Source organism: Mustela nigripes, chromosome 12 (assembly GCF_022355385.1).
Source record: "Mustela nigripes isolate SB6536 chromosome 12, MUSNIG.SB6536, whole genome shotgun sequence".
Lineage (NCBI taxonomy): Eukaryota > Metazoa > Chordata > Mammalia > Carnivora > Mustelidae > Mustela > Mustela nigripes.
The window spans coordinates 54,217,057-54,225,561 of NC_081568.1; the positions used below are offsets into that span (position 1 = coordinate 54,217,057).

The 8,505-nt window shown below is 35.5% G+C and overlaps 1 pseudogene; it reads right to left on the reverse strand.

Annotated features, from left to right (window-relative positions):
* LOC132027524 (large ribosomal subunit protein eL20-like) overlaps positions 1-6,797 on the reverse strand; it is a 74,202-nt pseudogene extending 67,405 nt beyond the window's left edge.
* Positions 6,798-8,505: the final 1,708 nt, after the last annotated feature.

Consider the following 8,505-nt stretch of genomic DNA (forward strand, 5'->3'; position numbering starts at 1 on the left):
GGGAAATTGTGACATTCCCTAAGGCAGTCCTCTCACATTATCTGTAGTGAACCACCCTACAAGCAGAAGCAGATCTGTTTGCCTAATAGAGCTTCTGATGCAGCAAAGACTGTATTGCATATTATTTTTCTGACTGTTTTCAGGGTCATGGTCTTTCCTTCACTCACAACTATATTATAATGGTAGTCTTGAAAATAAGTATTGCTTTTCTCCATACAGATTATAGTATTTTATAGGCTAAGGGTGTAACTTTTCTCTGTTGCTTGGAGTTATAGTGGTTTAGTATGCCCGTGCTTTTTTAGATTTGGGTGTGTAATTAATCTTTGAATTCTTGTTGTTATTTGCCTGAATCATGTTAAATATGAATATATACCAGTGGCTACAGTTTGGATCTAGACATAAACATTTTAAGTATTTTAAAGGTTAATTTTAATGTACTGTTTTATTCCTTCTTTCAGAATTAATATGAAATCATAATATTATACATCATGAAGTTGAGACACATGGTATAACGAGTAAATTGTAATGAGGGAATGGACAGTGCTCAGTGAAGTTAGGGAAGGCTTTCTTGGGCAAAAGTCTTTTTCCTGATATCTGAACTGTGAGGAGTAATTAATTAAGCAGGGGTATGGTAAGCAGAACCCAGAATTTGTAGCCAGTGGTTGACCACTACTAAGTCTTCTGAGCTTTTACTAAATAACTAGAAAAGGCAATGTAAAAAATTTGAGCAAGGAGTAACTTCATCTTCTTTATATATTTAAGTAAACACTTTGATTGCTCAGAGATGAGCAGAGGGTATCAAGAATGGATGCAGGGAGACCATTTAAAAAGCCATTACCTCCACCTGGGTGAGAGATAATAGAAGTTAATCCAGAGAATTGAGGAGATTGCTGGGAAGAAATCCTGGGTTTTAGCAAATATTTAGGGATGAGGTTGAAAAGACATGGTGACTGATGGGATATAGGAAGTGAAGAAGAAGCTGATCTAAGAATGATTCCATTTTGAGTAAAATCACTCATCAAATTTGGGCAGAGAGGTTTCATTTTCAGTGCATGGAGTTTGAGATGCTCTAAAGACTGCTAAATTTAGTATGCCTGTGCTAAATGGAGAAAAAATAAATAAAAAGTTGAATGGAACGAGAGCACAGAAAGAAATGTTATAAGCTATGTATATGTAATATATATGAGATTGTGAGTGAGATTACCTACAAAAATAATATAAAATGCTAAAAAATGTTAAGAAAGCACTTCAGTTTACATGGAAGAGAGATTATACTTGTTCTTTGTAGTTCTAATATAAATTAGTATCAGTAGGTGTGAATTACAGATAAGATAAATCCACATAGGTATTAAAAAAAGTTTTAAATCCTCATAGCTTTAGGAGTAAGAAATTAGTTTTGGAAGTGGTAATTCCTCATTGACATTTAGACATTGAAGATTATATTTTAAACCTGATATTATTATTTCTATTATAAAATAAAAAAAGAGGGGGGCCTGAGTGGCTCAATTGAGTGACTGACTCTTGGTTCCAGCTCAGGTCACGATCTCAGGGTTGTGAGATCAAGCCCCATGTGGGGTCTCCATGGTCAGCGTGGATTCTGCTTGAGGTTCTCTTTGTCCTTCTCCTATTACCCCTCCCCCTACTGTCTTGCTCCCTTTCTCATATTAATAAATCTTTAAAAAAAATCAAAAGAAATAAAATATTTTCACTTTGTTTTTTTGTAACTTGTTATAAGGAATATTGATTCTTTAGTGATTTTAAAAGATTACTATTGATGATTAAAAGAAATAAAAAATGAGAGGAAGAAATAAGAAAAAGAGTTGACAAAAGTCAATAATTTTCTAAATCATTATATGCCATCTATAGTTACAAAGCTAAAATTATCATACTTTCAAAAAAATCCCTATTTAAAACAGAGGTTTGATGTTTCCATGAATCCCAAGGTTAGTCATCATACTTAGAGAAATGGAGAAATTATTCCATGTTGCACTTAAATTTTATAGAGCATTTTGCAGTATTATTTAACTGTTTCAGGTTTTATGTCCATCATGGTAATTGTCCTCCCACAAAGATATGATAAGAAATAGAGCAATGGGAATAAGTCTGCAGATAAGTTTTATTTTTTATTTAGTTATTTTAAAAATTTTATTTATTTATTTGACAGACAGAGATCACAAGCAGGCAGAGAGGTAGACAGAGAGGGAGAGAGGAAGAAGCAGGCTCCCCGCTGAGCAGAGAGCCCAGTGCGGAGCTCAATCCCAGAACCCTGGGATCATGAACTGAACTAAAGGCAGAGGCTTTAACCCACTGAGACACCCAGGTGCCCCTCTGCAGATAAGTTTTAAAAGCCACTGTAAACATCACATAACCCAACATATTTGGTATTTGATTCTTCCCCTATGAATTATTCATGGCCAGAGAGTGCTGAATCATTTACAGCAGTGGGGCACTTATAAAATGTTGAATGAGGAATCATTGCATATTTGTCATCAAAAGAGTAACTATGTGAGTAGCCATAGTTTTTTGTTGTTGTTGTGGTGGTGGTGGTATTATTTTTTTTTTTGGGTCTGCTTTTACATAACCATTTTAATGTGTAAGGAATGCTAGAGTTAGGAGATACAGAGTTTCAACATCATACTCCATCAGCTATTTTGATAACACAACATAATAACACATTATGTTGTAAGCAATAAAAATACTATATAATTATTGGATTGTACTCTGAAACACTTTAAAACTTGGTTCTTGTCCATTCATACCTTTAAACAGCTGTTTTAAAATCTTGGTTATTTTCAAAGAGGAAGAATGAGTAAAACCATGAGAAATGGTGGGGCAGATAATAGGGTTTCCTATAATATTCTCCATATCTGCATTCTTTTGTAGGATACATTTACTGAGTGTACTAATTTTGATCTTTGTGCTAGGGCAGTAGTGCCCAATAAAATTCTAATGGGAAATGGAAATGTCAATCATATATGTAATTTTTAAGTTTTTATAGCCATACCATTATACTATAATTGGTAAAATTATTTTAATATGTCTTATTTTAGCAAATATATTAAAATATCACCATTTCAACATCTAATCCATATAAAAGTTAGTGAGATATTTTACCTTTTTTGTTCTAAGACATCAAAACTGCTTTGTATTTTAAACTTACAGCACATCTCAATTCAGACTAGTGACATACTTCAAGGGCTCAATAGCTACACATGATTAGTGGCTCTTATATTGCATGCAGAATTGTAGGTACTCATACATGGTTTATTCATAATTTCTGATTATCCCAATAGATACATGGAAATTGAGAAATAAGAGTAAAGATTTCAGGATTGAAATCTAATTGCTAAGAACATAAAACATTACTTACATATGAAATCAATAAGTGAATTGTTTGTGAATAAAATAGTATAATGCTAGGTAATAACTGACAAGGTTCTTGGCTTTGCAGGTAAATCATAACTGTGACATAAGAGTTATTCATATTTGATAATGAAATATGTACAAGTACAACTCTTAATCACCCATGGTAGAGTTAGGGTCAGAATGGTATACAGACCCAAGAAAAATTAGAAGGAAGAAAATTAACCAAAAAATATCCTTAGAAGTAAGGATTGCACCTTCATTTAATTATCTCCAATTCCCAAGAGAAACTAGAGAAAATTTGTCCATCTTTTTATAGCTTATTAAAAACTAATTCAGATGAGTTAAATGAGTCAATTATAATCAGTTATAACATTGTCTGGGGATTCCAGAAGAAAAGTCAAATTAAAAACATGTTAACTTTTTCTATCTTTTAGTTGTAAACACCATCTAAAAATCACAATTTTTGTAAAAGATATTCTATATATCAAATAAGACTGCCTAGATGACACTTTTTTTCCCCCCAATATATCCTATTTAAGTAATTTTTTATGGCATTTCTTTGCCATCTTCTCTTAGTGGTTTCTGATTATTCTCCTAGTATGATGATCAGCATCAGGAAAAAGGAAAACCTTAAAATAAGGTCTTATTAAATGTAGCAAAATTAAGATGTTAAAATTAAGACATATGTATTTTTTCAGGGATGTAATCAGGTAACTTTTTTCTGTGGAAGTGGGATTTAATATTTCATAATTAAGTTTACAGTCTTCTTTATAGCAAGTAAAGTATGGGTATGTTTTATTTTCTGCCCTACTAAGTCACTTCTAACAGCCAGACATTTTGGAGGAACAGTTAGGTGTAATGAGTCATTCTTTAAGATCTCACCAAGAGTGAGAATACTGAATTTCTTTTCAGGGCTAAGTAAAGCTTCAGTGTAAGTGCCAAATATTTACTAGGGTCACTAGATTTGTCCAGTTACTTTTCCTATTAAGAACTTGATACACAGGGATGCCTGGGTGGCTCAGTCCATTAAGCAGCTGCCTTTGTCTCAGGTCATGATCTCAGGGTTCTGGGATCGAGTTCCACATCAGGCTCCTGTTCTGCTGGAAACCTGTTTCTCCCTCTGCCTCTCTCTCTCTCTTTCCCCCTCCCCTTCTCTATTATTAATAAATAAAATCTTAAAAATAAAAAAAAGGAATTTCATACATAGAAAAGTGGCATAAGAATTATATACTTTTTTTTTTAACAAGGTAGCTTCTTAAATCTTTTGAATATGTTTTAAAGTTGTATCAGTAGATACCAGCAAATTTATTTGTAATATTTATGTGTAGCATATAAGCATTCTGTAAAAATAATTCTCACTACAGCTTAATGAAACTTATCATACAGTAGTGTAAATTTTCTGAATTATAATATGAAACATTAAAGGGGTTTTCTTCTTCTTCTTTCTTTTTATAGTGTACTAGGAATCTTACATTCCCTGAGAAAATATAATAACTAATATTTGTCAATTTTTTCAAAATTTGTCTCATTAATATTTAATACCTTTTATGGCAGCTAGGGTCTTGGAACTTTTCTATGGTACTTCTCTCCACACCCCTGCCCAACTTCAAGGACAAATTTCTAGAGTATTGTATGCATCTCACTATCCTTTACAACTCTTCAGTTTCCAAAATCTTAAAACTTATTATCTGAAACCCTGTATCCTTCCAATCTTCCAGTTCCCTCAGTGGCACTGCTACCTACCCTAGCCATCATTCTTCCTCTCCTCTGCATCTCCACCTACTTACCCTATCCCGCACCTCCAGTGACCTAGAACTTTGACTTCCATTAATGAGTCAGTCTGTAGCTGGCTTTGCTTACCTCTTATCGAGTCTGGACATATTCATTGCTTATTTCAACTGGGTTCTCTTTAGATTTTTTATTCTTTTGTTTTTCTTAATTAACCTTACACCACAGAAAACTTGCCACTGAGAAAAGGAATCAGTCTTGATTTGTCTTTTCCTCATCTCAGCTGCTAAGGACTTCTAGAGAAACATTACATAGCCTCACTGATCAGGACCATTAAGGTTATGAATAAAGAATCTTCCGACTTGACTGCATTCTTTCTCTCTCTCTCTTTTCCCCTGTTTTTTTCCATGGAGTTTATTCGGGCAGACCTAGGGACAGGGAGGCTCTGCACGTAAAAGAAGATATTGGGCCTCTTGCTGGTGAAGCATGGCTTGTGTTGGCAGCTCAGGACCCGGCAAGGCAGTGGGAATTTGATCTTGGAATCATGGAACTGCTTGGCTGCCAGTGGGCACTTGCTGGCTGCAGTCTCCTCCACCATCATGATCTGGATTGAGTGGGCCCAGACACAGTGCTGTTCATCCATGTGTCAGTAGCACTGGGAGACACACTTCCTGCAGTGGTCAGGTCCTGTTCCTCTCAGTACATGTTGTGGTTGCCACTTCCAGAGTCATAGCATAGTCAGGTGCCGAAGTTCTTAACCCGTAAGGTAGATTTCTTCAACACCTGTCCACAGGTAGACAATTTGTAGACAATTTCCCCTGAACTCTTCAGTCTTCAGCTGAGATGCAAAGTACCAGAAGTGAAACTTGGCAATGCCATGATTAGGAGCAAAGATTCACCTGGATAGAGGATAGGAGTGTACCTTTTGGAGGTGGGCAGGCATCGCCACTCCACCTTGTACTCTCACAATGTGCTTGAGGCCTTCAGGGTGCACTATCCACTCTCACTACCACCCATGAAAGGAAGTGTTAACTGGATTCTTAATAGTGCCTGATACCTCGTTCTTTCCTTTCTATTGGTTCCAGTTCTCTTTTTGTTGTGGCTGTTCCAGTGTCACTAAGCCACTGACCCTTACCCTCAACAGATGTCTTGGATTACTTCCTGACTGAGAAAACAAGTCATCAGTGATAAAATTTCTTACTGCCTTCTCCCTTTAGCATCTATCACAGATCCTTCACATTGGGCAATACTATTTATCTCCCTTTCTCCTCCAATTTCAGAGAATGAAATACCTTTTCCTTTTCAGGGTTAGTTCTCCAACTATGTTCTTGATATCTCTTCTGTGTACTCTAGGAACTTCATTCATCAAATTTCTCCTCATTTTCTTGGATCTTCAAACACATCTTTCCCATGGACCCTTTCTTAAAGCAAACTAAAATGTTTACTTTTCCCTGTCATTAAGTAATCTCTCCTGCAACCTTACATTTCCCCAAGTTAAATTTCCATCTCTGTCCCATTCACATTTATACTTTTAAAAATGACTGAATTCCCCATCTCCTATTCATCAATTTGCCCAATGTAATCTGTCTTCTATTTTACCCATTTTCTCAAATACTTTTTTTGGATACGGACTATTGTACTCCCTATTTGATAAATGAAGATTTTGGTTTTTGTCTCACTTCAACATGGTCACAAAGTGACATTGTTGGATCCTCGTGTTTTCAGTTAGATTGTTTATATTCAATAAGAGAACATTATATTCTTAGCCGTGAGTGCCAGGCCAGCTTCTAACAGTACCCAGGCTTTGGTGTTAGTACCCAGCCAGTTCCTGGATATTAAGGGGGTGATTTTCTCCTTCTCAACAACAATGATGGTGATAATGTCAATAACAAATGATAAGTGCATTTGATGCTTATATTGTTACCGTTTTAAATGATTGATAATATTAAAACCTTTTAATCCCCACAGCACTCCTTGATAGGTACTGTGACTTTCTCCATTTTGTAGAAATTAAGACACCAGAAGGGGAAATAACATAAGAGAACAACAAAGCTGATAATATTTAGAGAACAGATATATCAGCTATTTCTTACATACCATTGCATAGTTCCCAATCGTACTTGTCTCAGGAACTTGGCCTCTTATTTTGCATTAGCTTCCTTGTGATTGTGTAACCAACAACTCATCAGTACCTTTTCCATTCATGCTGAATCTATCTTGCATCCTGCCACAAGACATCTCTGTTGCCACTGAGGCCCACTTGGTATCTTTGCATGAGCAACCTAGGAAAGGCAGGGAGCTAAAGCTTTTGGAGCAAATATTTAATGTTGCTGAGAGTTGGTGAGTATTCTCCCTTTCATCCTCCACATGGACTATTCTGAAATATGATAGTTCAAATGCCCTCTTAGAAGACCGTCCTACAATCAAGAGATCTAGTCTGTTTAACTTAATACTGAATATTTGTTCTCTGTATATCCTTGACTCACCCAGATTTCTCTTCACTTCTGCTTCTCTGGAATTGTCTTTCCTAATAAACTGGTAGTATACATGCTTTTATGCCAGGTTTTGCTTTTTGAAGAACTTATTAGGCAAATTGGATCCAAACTGTGAAAATTCCACCTCAATTGTCTATAGTCTGTTCTTATCAGATAGAGCATAGAGGTTGACAATATTGGCTTTAGAAGGTAAATCTCAGTTGGAGTCTGGATATTGCCCCTAATGAGCTATGTGACCTTGAATAATTTATTTAATCTCTCTTATCCTGTCTTAAAAACTAGGGGTAACAGTACATATTTAAATAGTTCTATCTCCCTATCAAGGGTTATGACATATTTAATAGTTTGCTGTGACTAGCACACTGTCTGACATATAACATGTAAATATTATTTTTTGTCACCATTATTAATATCTTTCAAAACTTGTTCTTTTTCCTTCATTCCAGTATATGTGAACATTAACACCACCCAAATAAACAAATTTTAAGGAAATCCTTGGCTCTTTCATCTGCTTCAACTCTTTCTCCTCCCAAACTTTCATCTTAAAATTACTGAATAACTTAATAATTATTTTATCTCTCAAATACAATCTCATATCTATTCTTTATTAATATTTCTATCCTTTTCCCAGTATCTTACCATAATTTGCAATAATAGTGTACCAAGTGAAATGATTTTTCTTGCCTACTCTCCTTGACATGTCATGGTCTACCCTTTACTTTCCTCAGTCTTTTATTTATTTATTTTTTTAAAAAAGATTTATTTATTTATTTATTTGATAGACAGAGAGCACAGGTAGGCAGAGAGGCAGGCAGAGAGAGAGGGGGAAGCAGGCCCCCCACTGAGCAGAGAGCCCGATGCGGGGCTCTATGCGGGGCTCTATGCGGGGCTCTATGCGGGGCTCTATGCGGGGCTC